The sequence below is a fragment of the Lolium rigidum genome, chromosome 2, assembly GCF_022539505.1.
Source record: "Lolium rigidum isolate FL_2022 chromosome 2, APGP_CSIRO_Lrig_0.1, whole genome shotgun sequence".
Lineage (NCBI taxonomy): Eukaryota > Viridiplantae > Streptophyta > Magnoliopsida > Poales > Poaceae > Lolium > Lolium rigidum.
The window spans coordinates 272,890,361-272,908,092 of NC_061509.1; positions in this window are offsets into that span (position 1 = coordinate 272,890,361).

The window sequence follows — 17,732 nt, forward strand, 5'->3', positions numbered from 1 at the left end:
CCGTGACTAGTAATCGAGCACGTGCACATGCACGTCTAATGCAATGGCTCAATTAAATGCATATATAACTAAATACTAACCACTAAATGCATATATAACTAAATATTAAATGCACATCTAATGCAATGGCTCAATTAAATGCATATATAATAAAGTAAGTACTCCCTCTCTCACAGTTTATAAGGCACGCGCGTACCCCTAGGTCGCAAATTTGATCAAGTTAGCATTAGTTATATGTTATAAAAATTATATCATTAGAAAGTTCAGATGTTCTATTTTCTAATGATATAATTTTTGTATTATATAATTTAAATTATATAGGTTAAATTGATGACCTAGGGGTACGCGCGCGCCTAATAAACTGTGAAGGAGGGAGTACATATATAACAATATGTATTCAAATAATTTGAGCTAACCCCTAAGTTTATGGCAATTACCGTAAGATCAAAAAAAAATCAGGATCAACAGAGCAACCGCCCCTCTTCCATCCTTTTTACAGAAAACAAAAGAACATATTTTCGGAAGAATTACAGTCTAGTTGATTATTGAAGTGGTAAATCACTTGTTATCACTATAACCTGAAAAGATCTGAGCAGGTTTAAAGATTATTGCATGTCGATCTTACTTGATTTCAGAAATAAAAAGTAACTCGATCTTGCTTGATACTGTCCTAACATATATAGGAAGAACTCTGACCACAAGAAAAAATTGCAGATCATTCTTCCATGCTAAATACCCACAGAACAATTGTTGCCAAAATAGAGCTGCTTTGAAGATTCTTATATGTTGTTCCTAGTTGATGCCAGAAATAAAAGAATAACTCTTACTTGGCAGTCTCAGAACTAAAGAAGTACTCTGACTTCTAGCAAAATTTGTAGGTCCTTCATTCAGCGGATCTCGCGACCTCGACGCCTCCAGGTCGCGGTAGTATTGCGTCTCGCGTCGCGCGAATGCACGGCTTCAGCCCGCGGTGGAGGAAGCGGTACGACCGGTGTATTCGGGCAGCGTCGGAGGTCCAGCGGTGAGCTTGCACGCGGGGTGGATCCAGCTCCGCCAACCCTCCCTCCGCCGCGGCCTCCTCGATCTCCGCCGGACACCGTGACGCTTGCGGGCGCGGGGGACGGAAGTGGCTAAGAATTTGCTCGTCGGTGGGAGCGGATTGCTCGTCGGCGGGAGCGGGAGCGGCAGAGAGATGTGTGCGGTTTGACCCCCATCCGCGGCCACCGAACGTGATATATAGTGGCCGGCTATGGGTTTTGGTTGCAGCCTGGAAAAATTATCCGGGGCAGACAACCGATGCGGTGTCTGGCTGGCCAAAAAAACGGCCGAAAACCCTATATTGATTCAACTTGTCATATGCGGATCAATATGGAAGATCTGCTAGAGATGCTCTTAGGCAATGTTGCCTAGCCATGATGGCAAGTGATCGTTGAGAAAAAAAGAAGAAACATCAAAATTTGGGTGCCGCTCTACTTCGAGCCTCGCGGCGCAACTAGGGGTGACTTCTTAGATCGTGCCTAATTAACAAACGGCAAAACAGAGTTTCTACATAGAAAGGAAGACCACAGACCAGGCATCGCACGAACAGCAAAACAGAGTTTCTGAACAGCACGAGCTTTAATAGATCCTCGTGCTAGCCGCGCGTTCCCTGGAAATCCCTCTGTTTCCGTTCGCAGCTTAGCGTGTCCCGGTGCCGGCGTAAGCACCTGACCTGTGGTAATCGCAGAATCGACAAGTACTCGGCGAGAATCCATGGAGAAAATTGCTGACGTGATCGCCGTGGAAGCTCGCGCGTCAAGCACGGACTGCGACTGGACCGAGCTTCCTGCAGACCTGCTCGTTCGTATCTTCGGCGCGATGCAGATTCCGGATCTCTTCAGCTGCGGCGGAGTCTGCCGCTCATGGCACCGCGGCTACCTGGAAGCCCGCCGGTTCTGGCTGTGCTCGCCGCAGGAGAGCCCCTGCCTGGTCTACTCCGCGGCCGACCGTGACGACGGCATGGCGACGCTGCACCACCTATCCACGGACAGGCTCTACCACGTCGCCCTCCCGGAGCCTGCCTTCCGCTCACGGTACGTCATGGGCTCCGCCCACGGCTGGCTCATCACCGCCGACGAGCGGTCCAATCTCATCCTCGTCAACCCCATCACCGGCGTTCAGATCTTCATGCCGCCACCGGAAACCATGCACAACGTCGAGCTCCGTTACAGCGAAGAAGACGGCAAACTAGATGGGTACGATCTTATTTACGTGGACACGGTGCCGCATGATGTCAGCGATGAACAAAACCGATATAGACTTTCACTAGAACAGGGTCGCTTTTGCTTCTACAAGGTTGTAGCCATGTCGTGTGACCCATCCAATGAGAACTGCGTCGTGGTACGTGTACTCACACCGAACCAACTGCTTTCTTATGCTAGGGTTGGAGACACTAAGTGGAATTGGGTTGATACACACGAGGAGTGCAAACACTATGTTGACATTTGTTACGGTAGCGGTGATAGCTTATTCTATGCTCTAAAAGGTTGTGGTGATGTCCATGCCATTGATCTCCATGGACCATCCGCACAGGTGAATATTGTCTACAAACACAAGAGATATTACAGCACTGACAGTAAGTATATTGTGCAAGCGCCATGGGGTGATTTTTTTCAGATATGGAGGTGGGATCGATATCTTGAGGATGAGGAGGAGGTGGTGGAGGACAATTACGATTATACATTGGAAGAGGTAGAGGGCTTCGCCGCAGAGATACAGTGGGAGGAGGACGAGGATGAAACAGAATCAGATGCAGAGGAGTATGAAGAAGAAGTAGTAGTGAACGAGGAATTGGAGATAGAGGCGGAAACAGAGGAGGAGGAGGAGGAGGAGGAGGAGGAGGAGGAGGAGGAGGAGGAGGAGGATGATGATGATGATGATGATGATGATGATGATGATGATGATGATGATGATGATGATGAGGAGGAGGAGGAGGAGGAGGAGGAGGAGGAGGAGGAGGAGGAGGAGGAGGAGAATGAAGATGAACCAACAGAGGAGATCGTAGATGAGAAGGAGGAGCAAAACACGGATGCGGTGCAGGAGGAAGAGAAGGAGCGTGTGACAGGCAGATTTGTTGTCTACAAAATTGATTTTCTTAACCAGAAACTCGCTAGAGTATACAACCTCCAAGATCACACGGTGTTCACGGGTTTCAACACTTCACATATGCTTCCGGTGAAGGACTTCCCCACATTAGTTCCCAATAGTATTTACCATACGGATGACTTGAATCATAATACTTTTTGGAAGAGGTTACGAGATAGGCGGGCTTTAATTGATCCAGGTCTTCGACAGGCTTTTATCTTCAATATGGAGGATAAGAGTTTCACTAATATATTGGCTCCTAATTCATCAAGATTGAATTGGCCCCCACCAGTTTGGTTCCAGCCATAGTCGTCTTGAGTTTAGATAGATTTATATACCGAAGACAAGGAGCTTGTAAAGTTTGGTGTCTCATCAATTAGAAATGTTCTAAAGTTAGTCAATCAGAATTTTTTACGCTATAGTTTTGGAATCAAGATTTTTTTCCTTTAAGCTATAGTTTTGGAATGAAGTTTTTTTTCCTACATGCAGTTTGATAACATTTTATCGCTTTGGGCAGCACAAGTTGATTGCAAAAATTCAGTGCTGGAGAAATAATATGCAATACAAGCACTTGTAGCATGAACAGACGATGAGTGATAAAATGCATGTCAGAACATTTAGGCTGTATTTGGTAGCAAAGTAATTTGAAAACTGAAGTATTTTATCGTGTAAGCAGTAGAAACTGTGGATACTTTGTACCTGCTAGGCTGCTACTTCTAATTAGTGAAGTAATGTGCACGTTCTCTTGCCAAGCATGTTCATTGCAAAAGCCTCACTTGCTTTCCAAGTCTGAAAACTTTTAAGCAAGATTTCATTGTGAACTATGCAGTTTTAGAAAAACTAAAGTATTGAAACTGCAGTTTTGTGCGTTGTCAAACACCTCAAAGTATATAAAACCAAACTATTTTTGAAGCTACGGTATTCTTAGAATACTTCAAGAATACTTCGCTACCAAACATAGCTTAGCTTAGTGCGAGGATGCCATCGGCAACTGAGGAGCACAAGAATCGGTCAAAGCTTTCTATGGGCACCTCCTCGAGACGGGACCAGCGGAGCACCGCAAAGGGATCAGCTTGCTGTTCGTCCGGGTCAGCTCGGCTATATGGCTCAAAACAATCACCAGAATCTTCAAAATTTCTAAAAGCACGGGTTACCAAACAACTTGTTTCATCGAAGACGGCCGTGTTGTGAGGAGAGACTCTAGGTAGAAAGGAAGACCACAGACCAGGCATCGCACGAACAGCAAAACAGAGTTTCTGAACAGCACGAGCTTTAATAGATCCTCGTGCGAACCGCGCGTTTCCTGCAAATTCCTCCTCTGTTTTCCTTGGCAGCTTAGCGTGTCCCGGCGTAAGCACCTGACAAGTGGTAATCGCAGAATCGACAAGTACTCGGCGGAGAATCCAACCCATGGAGAAAACTGCTGTCGTGATCGCCGTGGAATTAGCTGGAGCGTCAAGCACGGACTGCGACTGGACCGAGCTTCCTGCAGACCTGCTCGTTCGTGTCTTCGGCACGATGCAGATTCCGGATCTCTTCAGCTGCGGCGGAGTCTGCCGCTCATGGCGCCGCGGCCACCTGGAGGCCCGCCGGTTCCGGTTGTGCTCGCCGCAGTGGCAAGGGTTGGTCCGGCCCGGTGCTGCAGGTGGATGGCGACGGCGACCTAGGCGTAGCAGTGTGGTGGCACGGCTAATGGGGCGTGATCGAGGCCTGGCAGGCGGCCGGGCCTGATTTAGGCCACATTGACCATGCTACTGCGTCCGGACGGCGGACACCTTGGGTGTCGGAGGGTGGATCCCCTCCCTTGCGCTGCCGTGTGCTTGATGGCTGCTGTCAATGGTGCCTTCCTACCCTGCCCAATTCGAGTTGCGGCGTGCTGGTTAATCCATGGGCTCGAGTTCGTGGGGATGCCGGGGCGGCGGCCCTGGAAGGTGGACTGCGCGGTTGGCTCTTCGGCGGGCAACGCGGCGGTGGTGGTGGTCTCTCTCTTCGGTCATGAGGATGGCGTGGAGCGGACGGTGGGGGATCCTGGTGTTGGCGGCGTTTCGGCCTCGGCAACCCCCAGATCGTGTTTGGGATGCCCAACTTAGGGACAGCGGGCGGCTGAGTTGTCGGGCGTGGTGTGTGGATGCTTCCGGGCGAAAGCTCAGCGCCTCGGCGCCAACGACGGCGGTGCCTGCGGGTATCGCAACCCTCTTGGGGGCGTCGTTGTGGGTATCCGCCCCGCGGTACGGCTCCGGGTGAAAGCCCTTGACCTCATGGTCTCGACGGCGGCGGCGCAATGCGTCGTTTTCCCTCTTGGGGCGTCGTTGTGGAGCCCCGTTTCGACTTCGGTCCCGCGTCAATGTCCTCGTGGCAACTTTGGGGTCTCTGTGTTCTTTTTTGTTTTTCTTTGATCTGCTTTGTAAGAGGCTCTCCTCTCCACCTTGTATCGGTTCGGCCGTTGCGGCTTTATTTATAAAGCGGGGCGCAAGCCTATTTCGAGGAGGTTGTGCTCGCCGCACCAGAGCCCCTGCCTGATCTACTCTGCGGGCGACCGTGACAACGTCATGGCCACACTGCATCACCTGTCCACGGACAGGCTCTACCACGTCGCCCTCCCGGACCCCGCCTTCCGCTCACGATACGTCATGGGCTCCGCCCACGGCTGGCTCATCACTGCCGACGAGCGGTCCAATCTCATCCTCGTCAACCCCATGACCGGCGCTCAGGTCGTCATGCCGCCACCGGAAACCATGTCCAATGTCGAGCTCCGCTACGATGAAGACGGCAATCTCAACGCCTACGAGATTCTGTATGTGGACACGGTGCCACATGATGTTCCCGAATCAAACCGCTACGGAGTTTCTCTCGAACAAGGCCGTTTTTGCTTCTACATGACAGTAGCCATGTCGTGTGACCCCTCTAACACTGGGAATTGCATCGTGGTACGTATACACATACCTAATGACCTACTCTCATATGCTAGGGTTGGGGACATCAACTGGACTTGGGTTGATGCATATGAAGAATGCAAGGACTACGTTGATATTTGTTACAACAGCCGTGATGGGTTATTCTATGCTCTTCAAGGTTGTGGTGATGTCCATACCATTGATCTTCACGGACCATCTGCACGGGTCAATATCGTCTACATACACGAGGGGAATTACCGTACTGATAGTAAGTATATAGCACAAGCTCCATGGGGCGATTGTTTCCAGATATGGAGGTGGGATAGATATCTTGAGGATGAGGAGGAGGTGCAGGAGGAGGACGACGATGACAACGATGTCGACGAGACAATGGAAGAGATAGTGATAGAGGTGGGAGAAGATGGAATAAAATCAGAAGTGAAGGGGCATAAAGAAATTGAGGTGGTGAATGAGGATAGGGAGACAAAGACAGCAACAGAGGAGGAAGAGGTGAAGAATGTAGATGTGTCCGTGACAGAGAAGGAGAAAGGGGTAGAAAATGTAGATGTGTCAATGGAAGAGAAGGACCGGGTGAACAATTCAGATGTGCCCGTGGAAGAGAAGGAAGAGGAGAAGGAAGAAAAGGAGAAGGAGCGCATGACATCACACTTTGATGTCTACAAAATAGATTTTGGTAAACAAAAGCTTGCCAAAGTACGTGACCTCAGAGACCACACGTTGTTCACGGGTTTCAACACTTCATTTTTGTTTTCGGCAAAGGACTGCTCCACATTAATACCAACAGCATCTATCATGCGGATGACTTGAATCTTAATACTTTCTGCAAGAGATTTTCAGAACAGCGTGTTTTGAATGATCAGGGCCTTCGGCATGTTTCTATCTTCAATATGGAAGATAATAGTTTCACCAATATATTGCCTCCTGATTCTTCAAGATTGAATTGTCCCCCACCAGTTTGGATCCAGCCATCACTTTCTCGAGTTTAGAGAAATTTATGTATCTAAGACAAGGAACTTGTGAAATTTCTTTGTTTCATAAATTTTGATCAGTATCGTAGAGCTAGTCAATCAGACCTTGTTATTCGTGAAGTTAGATCACATGGTTAATACTACTTAATACAGTAGGTTATAGTTATTCATGGTATCTCTATTTTATAATCAAACATCCTTTGATTCGGTGTGCTGACAGTTCTCGACAAATGTTTTATATCTGAATTTTAAAACAGACGTACTCAAAGTGGGCAAATGTGACTTGGTGATTGACCTCTACCCAAACTTCTTTTTTTTGGGTAGCTTTTAATTACCAGAGTGGACCAGAATACTCGGTTTCTAGTAAATACCGGAACTCTCGGGATTTTACCACCCAAGTTTACTCAAACGAATTTTAATTTGAAAATTTTAAACGAAAAAATAAATAAAAGAGCTGCACCTACCAAACTATAAACTCGTGTAGTGTAGCCCTGCTCATTTTTTCAGGATGTGATACCGTGAGCTCGTGCGCCCAGCCAAGTTTATTCGTTAGTAGGGAAATGATTACCGGGGCTAGCTTATTGGCAGCCGACCCTCCTGAGAATAAGCGGTTGCTTTTAGTGGTCGCGTGTCTGATCGTGCACACGGTTAGTACAGCCTTACTAGCTGCATGCCGCGGCAGAGTACACGCGACTATTATGTAGATCCAGGTGTTGACTTAAGGAAATTTCAATCGTCACGCCAAGGCAGTTCCTCCACGCGCACACAGTTGTTTCCCCACAATCTCTCTGCCGACGTCGCGCGCTCAACCTCGCCGCCAACCGCGCCCAACTGATGAGCCGTCGCCCACGCCTCGCTTGACCTCGCTGCCGACCGCGCCCATCGGTTGAGCCGCCGCCCACACGCCGCGCTCGACCTCGCCGCCTACCACGCCCGCGCTCGACGCCGAACGCCCACGTTGTGCCCCTCCACCTCCCGATATGAACTTTCTCCCTTAACCTGCTCGATGAAATACTTGTGTGGTAAAGTTGCGACTGTAGATATTGGTGTTAATGATTACGTGGTGTGTATCGATATGAGTTGCTGATGTTTTGCCGAAATATTGATAAATTTCCATTTTGGAAAATTTCTGGAAACTCCGTAGAAAATTTCTAGCAACTCCGTATATCCCATTTTTAGCAAAAGTCATGCCAAAATTTTACGTTAATTTTATTATTACTAACTATATAAATATCAATTTTAAGTCGAAGATGTCGGGAGACCATAATGACAAGACGACGTGTTCTAACTCTGCGGCGCAAGAAAAAGAAAATGTAGTACAAGAAGAAGCAGTGTTGGAGTTTTTCCAAGAAACTAGTGGCACCGATGGCAACGACAGGGCCACTAGTGCCACTGATGGCAACATGACCACTACTGGTACCGAGGGCACAAAACTGAAGAAACAACGCAGGGAGAGGCGCCGAAATAAGCTCAACAATATAACTGATACTTTCTTGAAAGTAAGCCTTGCCAATGGCGAGCCTACTCGGCCGTCCTTAGTTGCAGCAAGTTATGGCGGCCAATGCAGATTTATTCTTCGAGATACTATTTCGATCAACGAGAAGAACATCACGGAGAATGCAGAATTATGTGCCATCCTTATCTCTAAGTTTCACCAACGGTACACATTCTCATACCCTCACAACAACCTAAATCTCAGAAAAAATATGGTAAACACCCACGCCCTCGGCAAGTTCAGTAGGGACTTGAGCAGTTAGAAAATGAGGGTACGAAAAATGGTGGATAAGGGTGATGATTACTGAAGGGACACAAGGCATATCTGATGTCTACGGGTGCTTTTATTCTTGTAGACAGTGTTGGGCCTCCAAGAGCAGAGGTTTGTAGAACAGCAGCAAGTTTCCCTTAAGTGGATCACCCAAGGTTTATCGAACTCAGGGAGGAAGAGGTCAAAGATATCCCTCTCATGCAACCCTGCAACCACAAAGCAAGAAGTCTCTTGTGTCCCCAACACACCTAATAGGTGCACTAGTTCGGCGAAGAGATAGTGAAATACAAGTGGTATGAATGAATATGAGCAGTAGTACGGCGCCAGAAAAGTGCTTGCTGACGTGCAGTTGATGGTAGTAATATTGCAGGCAGTATAAATGCAGTAAAACAGTAAACATGCAGCGATAGCAGTATTTAGGAACAAGGCCTAGGGATCATACTTTCACTAGTGGACACTCTCAACGTTGATCACATAGCAGAATAAATAGATAGATGCTAGACTCTACACCCTCTTGTTGGATGATGAACACCACTAACTGTGTAGGATTACACGAACCCTCAATGCCGGAGTTAACAAGCTCCACAATATTCAATGTTCATATTTAAATAACCTTAGAGTGCATAAGAGATCAACATAACCAAACCAAGTACTAACATAGCATGCACACTGTCACCTTCACACTACGAAAGGAGGAATAGATCACATCAATACTATCATAGCAATAGTTAACTTCATAATCTACAAGAGATCACAATCATAGCCTACGCCAAGTACTACACGATGCACACACTCGTCACCATTACACCGTGCAGGAGGAATAAACTACTTTAATAACATCACTAGAGTAGCACACAGATAAATTGTGATACAAAACACATTGCAATCATAAAGGGATATAAATAAGCACTTCACTATGCCATTCATAACAACGAATAAGTATTCTGTGAAATATAGCCTAAGAGACCCACACGGTGCACACACTGTCACCTTTACACACGTGGGACAAGGAGTCTCCGGAGATCACATAAGTAAAATCCACTTGACTAGCATAATGACATCTAGATTACAAGCATCATCATATGAATCTCAATCATGTAAGGCAGCTCATGAGATTATTGTATTGAAGCACATAGGGGAGAGATTAACCACATAGCTACCGGTACAGCCCGAGCCTCGATGGAGAACTACTCCCTCCTCATGGGAGACAGCAGCGTTGATGAAGATGGCGGTGATGTCGATGGAGAAGCCTTCCGGGGGCACTTCCCCGTCCCGGCGGCGTGCCGGAACAGAGACTCCTGTCCCCCAGATCTTGGCTTCGCGATGGCGGCGGCTCTGGAAGGTTTCTCGTACCGTGGCTTTTCCCGTATCGTGTTTTAGGTCAGGGACCTTTATATAGGCGAAGAGGCGGCGTCAGAAGGTCAACGAGGTGACGACACAACAGGGGGGCGCGGCCCCCCCTTTGCCGCGCCGGCCTACTGTTTGGTGGGCCTGTGGCCCCCCTCTGGCGGCTCTCGGGTGTTCTGGAAGCTTCATGCAATCCTAAGATGCTGGGCGTTGATTTCGTCCGATTCCGAGAATATTTCCTTACTAGGATTTCTGAAACCAAAAATAGCAGAAAACATCAACTAGCCCTTCGGCATCTCGTCAATAGGTTAGTTCCGGAAAACGCATAAATATGACATAAAGTATGCATAAAACATGTAGATATCATCAATAATGTGGCATGGAACATAAGAAATTATCGATATGTCGGAGATGTATCAACCAGCTCCCTTGAAGCTCTCTCTACTCTCCCCTCCTTCTTGGTCGTTGCCTCTCCTCTCTCTGCTCCTAGGCTGTTCTCTCTCTGCTATCCCCGGCGGAGCTATATATATATAGCGGCATGCCTCCAGATAATCCCCTCCCCCCCCGGATAAGGCCCCCAGATAAGGCAAACACTAGATAAGCCTCCCCCAGATTAAGCCCCCCATCTTTTGTCCCGGTTTGAGCACCCACCCGGGATAAAAGAGGTATATAAACTAACCCACCATCTCGGTTGAAAGCCACCACCCCAGCTAAGGCTCGGTCATATTACTTTAACTAAATTTAAATAAAACAATGATAACGACTTTATTGAAATTTAACTAGATATGTTAACTAAAATTTAAACCAAAATAATGACTATGACTTTATTGGAATATAACTAAATACGTTAACTAAATTTAAACTGAAATAACGACTTCGACTAGTTCTTTTGCGCATCCCCTACTGCCCTCCTGGCTGCCGCCTCCTGCCGCAACTCCTCCTCATGACGACGCTTATGCATCTCCTCACTATCCAGCTCCACCACACGTCGCCGCTTATGTAGCTCCTAGAGACTCTGCCTCTCAAATGCTTCTATGGTAGCCGCTTGCGCCGCCACCTCCCACTCCTCTATCTTCGCGAGCTACGGGTCCACCTCATTCGCTGCTGCCATCCTGGCTACCGCCTCCTACCACAGTTGCTGCTGCTGCTCCTCCCACTCCTCTATCTTCGCGAGTTGCGGTTCCACCTCCACCGGCGGCGGGTGCAGCTTTGGTGGCATTGTGAAATGCGGTAGGGTTTGGTGAGTGAAGTGGGAGACGGGGACGTAGGAGCTATTTATAGAGGCGTGTAGGCAGGAAATCTCCCGCGCGACATCGTGGCGGGAAACTTTCCCGCGCGACATCATGGTGGGAGTGGGAAACTTTCCCGCACGATTTTAATGAATATCTTATTAAAGAAACACTAGAAAAGAAACAAAAAATAGTAGAAAAAGCACTAGAAAACAGAAAAGAAACAAAAAAAGGCACTAGAAAACAGAAAAGAAACAAAAAATGGCCACCATTGGCCTGGAGCCCAAGTCCACGGATTGAGCTCCAGGCCATTGGATTAAAATGTTCGGAGCCATTGGATTTGGAGATGACACGGATCGACCCCTTTTGTCCCGGCCCGAGCTACCAGCCGCGACAAAAGGCCCCCCTGCTTTTGTCGCGGCTGATGGCTCGGGCCGCGACAAAAGGAAACCTTTTGTCCCGGCCGGAGCCACCATCCCGGCCCGAGCCACCACTCCTGACACTGGAGGCCAGACGCGCGAAACTACGTCGCCAGGCTGCCCAAAATTGATGCCGCCGCCCACGCGCCACCGCCGGCTGTCGCCCCCACCGGCTACATGCCGCACGCACGCCACCGCCGCCCCCACCGGGCGCCTGCAGCGCACACACGCACGCCACCGCCGGCCTCCGCCGCCGCCCCACGCCACCACCAGCCGTCGCTCCCACGCGCGCAGGTAAGCCCACCGGCCGGACCCCAATTTTAATTTGTTGATTAGTTTAGTTAATTAGGGTTAGGGTTAGTTTAGTTAGGGTTAGGGGTTAGTTTAGTTAGGGTTATGGATTTTTTTAGTGTTAGGGTTAGTTTATTTTCAAGTGTTAGGGTTAGTTTATTTTTTTAGTGTTAGGGTTAGTTTATATTTTTAGTTTTAGGGTTAATTTGTGTTTTTAGTGTTAGGGTTAGTTTATTTTTTTAGGGATTAATTAGGCCATCGATCCGAATGTTACCCCGCTTCGCCGCCGCAATGTAAAAATTGACGCTATGTAAAAACGATGAACAATGTTACCGCTACGTAAAAACTGCCGCTATATAAATATTGCCCTCCGATCCGAATGTTACCCGATCGGCGACATTGCTCCTATGTAAAAATTATTCCCCCCTATCCGAATGTTCCCCCTATGTATATTACGATCGACAACCCCTACGTTATGTAGTCACCGGCATCCCCCTCCCCCGTGTGTTAGATGACCCCTTGCGTTCATTATGTGGTCACTGGCATCCCCCCTCTCCCTGTACGTTACGACGCCCCCCTACGTTACATCATCACAGGCATCCCTCTCTCCCTCTACGTTACGTCGACATTATTATTATTCTGAACCCCTACTCAAAATTAATCATGTACATATCGATTTAATATTTTGCAGAAACAATGGATCCATTCCATCGAGACTTTGAATAGGAAGACATGGTCAAGGACATAATCCGCGAAGCAAACCTAGAAGCCGATCGTGTAGCCGACGAATCCGTTGATGGAGAAGCCGATGGCTCCATTGATGGAGAAGACGATGGCTCCGGTGATGGACAAGCCGAGGGCTTCGGTGATGGCAAGGCATATATACATGTATATGATCACTAGAGCCATTAATGGAATTCTATATGTACAATTATAAAAATTAATTAATTTTTATTCTCTTAGGCCTCCCAAGATAAGTAGGACAAACGAGGCCCGGCAAAGAAGTTGGGAAAAAATGAACACTTCACAATTACACTTATATCACCTAAAGGCAAACCGATGGAACCCCGCAAAGGCTGCAACGACATTTAAAAATCAGTGCGGAGTTATGGTTAGGGATCACATCCCGATCAATGTTAGAGAATGGAACAAGAGCAAAAAAGGTGCCCCAAAGTGAGTTTATTGCCGATAGGTTCAGAGGCAAGCTTTTTGACGGCCTCATGGCACATTTCACCCTGCCAAAATTGGAATTGCAGATTGAGATGGACAAGCAAAGGGAGAAAGTGAAGAAGTGGGCTCTTCAGAAGATGGGGGAACTATTCTGGCAGTGGAAGAAGCGATTATGGGCAACTTATAAGAAGGACAAGAAACCTCCAAAATTCGAAGGCTATCTAGCGAAGCAGGAGCATAACTGGGATGCATTTATGGAGTACAACACCTCAGAGGATACTGAAAAATTCTCAAAGAAAAACAAGAAGAATGCAGATGAAAAGGAATATTGACCATAAAATGGGGCGAGGGGGCTACAAAAAAGCTATGCGTAAGTGGGTTGAACAAGAGGCTAAGATGTTGCGGAATGGGGTCACTCCCAAACCCATCCGAGAAAACTGGGACTTAAGGGCTCGAAATTGGTTCGTTGCGCATGGGTGTGAGTATGACATGCGAATAGGGAACCTTGTTCAAAGTGACAGCAAGGTTAAGGTACCCAGGGAAAAATGGCTTCAAATGACGGCAGATATTAAATCGGGGAAATTGAAGTTTGTTCCCTATAGAGAGAATGACTTGCTGACGTTGGTCCTCGGGAATCCCGAAAAGGGAGGACGAACAAGAGGCCTCGGCCCTAGTTATCCGTGGTCGATTGGATTTCCTAGGGACACGAAGACTTATAGAAGCCGAGCGAGAGCAAGACAACGCCAAGAGCAGGAAATTGACGAACTTAAAGGACGACGCCAGCTGGATAATACCGCCGGCACATCTCAGCGGCGAAGCAGCGTGGCTGACTCGGAGGCCCCGCCTGACGATCCATGGATGATAGATGGCGGTCCTAGCTACCCCGTGGATGGAATCAAGGAGCAGACACGTTGTGATCTCTATCGGGAGTTCAAGAACATCTCTCTAAAGGTGGAGGTCGGCTTTGTTTTACCTGCATTAGGACCTGAAGGTAAGCCGGCACTATGGCATGGCAATGAGATTCCAGCTGGCTATGCTCGTGTCGGGGTGGATACAATTGTACCGTTGTTTGAGTCATTGCAGCTTGAAATCCCTGGAGGTGAAGTTCAGCTTACACTCGGAGACGTAGTGGGTGACATCATTCTTTGGGAGAAGAAAAACATCAGGCTTCCAGGCTGGGTACCCCCTACGAGTCGTCGCAGGTCTTGATGCGTGCAGTTAACACACGTCCGTTGGGAACCCCAAGAGGAAGGTGTGATGCGTACAGTAGCAAGTTTTCCCTCAGAAAGAAATCAAGGTTTATCGAACCAGTAGGAGCCAAGAAGCACGTTGAAGGTTGATGGCGGCGAAGTGTAATGCGGCGCAACACCAGGGATTCCGGCGCCAACGTGGAACCTGCACAACACAATCAAAGTACTTTGCCCCAACATAACAGTGAGGTTGTCAATCTCACCGGCTTGCTGAAAACAAAGGATTAACCGTATAGTGTGGAAGATGATGTTTGTTTGCGAAGAACGAGTAAAGAACAATTACAGTAGATTGTATTTCAGATGTAAAGAATGGACCGGGGTCCACAGTTCACTAGTGGTGTCTCTCCCATAAGATAAATAGCATGTTGGGTGAACAAATTACAGTTGGGCAATTGATAGATAAAGAAGGCATAACAATGCACATACATATATCATGATGAGTACTATGAGATTTAATCAGGGCATTACGACAAAGTACATAGACCGCTATCCAGCATGCATCTACGCCTAAAAAGTCCACTTTCAGGTTATCATCCGAACCCCTTCCGGTATTAAGTTGCAAGCAACAGACAATTGCATTAAGTATGGTGCGTAATGTAATCAACACAAATATCCTTAGACAAAGCATCGATGTTTTATCCCTAGTAGCAACAAGCACATCCACAACCTTAGAACTTTCTATCACCGTCCCAGATTTAATGGAGGCATGAACCCACTATCGAGCATAAATACTCCCTCTTGGAGTTACAAGTATCAACTTGGCCGAGCCTCTACTAGCAACGGAGAGCATGCAAGAACATAAACAACATATATGATAGATTGATAATCAACTTGACATAGTATTCAATATTCATCGGATCCCAAAAAACACAACATGTAGCATTACAAATAGATGATCTTGATCATGATAGGCAGCTCACAAGATCTAACATGATAGCACAATGAGGAGAAGACGACCATCTAGCTACTGCTATGGACCCATAGTCCAGGGGTGAACTACTCACACATCGATCCGGAGGCGATCATGGCGATGAAGAGCCCTCCGGGAGATGATTCCCCTCTCCGGCAGGGTGCCGGAGGCGATCTCCTGAATCCCCCGAGATGGGATTGGCGGCGGCTGCGTCTCTGGAAGGTTTCCCGTATCGTGGCTCTCGGTACCGACGGTTTCGCGACGAATGCTTTAAGTAGGCGGAAGGGCGGAGTCGGAGGAGTCACGGCGGCCCCACACGCTAGGGCCGCGCGGGCCCCCCTTAGGCCGCGCCGCCCTAGTGTGGCGGCGCCCCGTGGCCCCACTTCGTTTCTCCCTCGGTCTTCTGGAAGCTTCGTGGAAAAATAAGCCCCCGGGCGTTGATTTCGTCCAATTCCGAGAATATTTCCTTTGTAGGATTTCTGAAACCAAAAACAGCGAGAAAACGAAGAATCGGCTCTTCGGCATCTCGTCAATAGGTTAGTGCCGGAAAATGCATAATAATGACATATAATGTGTATAAAACATGTGAGTATCATCATAAAAGTAGCATGGAACATAAGAAATTATGGATACGTTTGAGACGTATCAAGCATCCCCAAACTTAGTTCCTACTCGCCCTCGAGTAGGTAAACGATAACAAGGATAATTTCTGAAGTGACATGCTATCATAATATTGATCAATACTATTGTAAAGCACATGAGATGAATGCAGCGATTCGAAGCAATGATGAAGACAATGAGTAAACAAATGAATCATATAGCAAAGACTTTTCATGAATAGTACTTTCAAGACAAGCATCAATAAGTCTTGCATAAGAGTTAACTCATAAGCAATAAATTCTTAGTAGAAAGCTTTGAAACAACACAAAGGAAGATATAAGTTTCAGCGGTTGCTTTCAACTTCAACATGTTTATCTCATGGATAATTGTCAACACAAAGTAATATAACAAGTGCAATAGGTAAACATGTAAGAATCAATGCACACAGTTTACACAAGTGTTTGCTTCTGAGATGGAAAGAATAGGTAAACTGACTCAACAATAAAGTAGAAGAATGGCCCTTCGCGAGAGGAAGCATGGATTACTATTTTTGTGCTAGAGCTTTTCATTTTGAAAACATAGAACAATTTTGTCAACGGTAGTAATAAATCATATGTGTTATGTATAAGATATCTTATAAGTTGCAAGCCTCATGCATAGAATACTAATAGTGCCCGCACCTTGTCCTAATTAGCTTGGATTAACACGGATTATCATTGCATAACATATGTTTCAACCAAGTGTCACAAAGGGGTACCTCTATGCCGCTCGTACAAGGGTCTAAGGAGAAGGTTCACATTGGATTTCTCGCTTTTGATCATTCTCAACTTAGACACCCATACCGGGACAACATAGACAACAAATAATGGACTCCTCTTTTAATGCTTAAGCATTCAACAACAGATAATATTCTCATAAGAGATTGAGGTTTTATGTCCAAACTGAAACTTCCACCATGATTCATGGCTTTAGTTAGCGGCCTAATGTTCTTCTCTAACAATATGCATACTCAAACCATTTGATCATGAAAATCGACCTTACTTCAGACAAGACGAACATGCATAGCAACTCACATGATATTCAACAAAGGTAAAAGTTGATGGCGTCCCCAGAAACATGGTTACCGCTCAACAGGCAACTTATTAAGAAATAAGATAAATAAGTACATATTTGATGACCCACAAGTATAGGGGGTGTATCGTAGTATCTTCGATAAGTAAGAATGTCGATCCCAACGAGGAGCAGAAGGTGTTGACAAGCAGTTTCGATGAAGGATTCACTGTAAATGCTCACGGACAAGTATTCGGGGGTTTTGATGTAACAGTTGAATAAAGTACGAGTATGTAAAGTGCGAGAGTAACAATTGCAGCGAGTGGCCCAATCCTTTTTAGCACAAAGGACAAGCCGGTTTGTTTACTTATAATGACCAAACGTTCTCGAGGACACATGGGATTTTAGTCTAGTGCTTTCGCTACATACGGCTAAATAATCTTCATTGTTATGATAAGTGTTGTGTGGGTGAACCTATGCTAATGTACCGCCCTTCCTAGGACTAAATACATACTTGTGATTATACCCCTTGCAAGCATCCGCAACTACAAGAAAGTAATTAAGAATAAATCTAACCACAGCCTTAAACTCCGAGATCCTCGCGATCCCTCCCGCATCGATATACCAACGGGGTTTAGGTTTCTGTCACTCCGGCAACCCCGCAATTAGCAAACGAATACAAGATGCATTCCCCT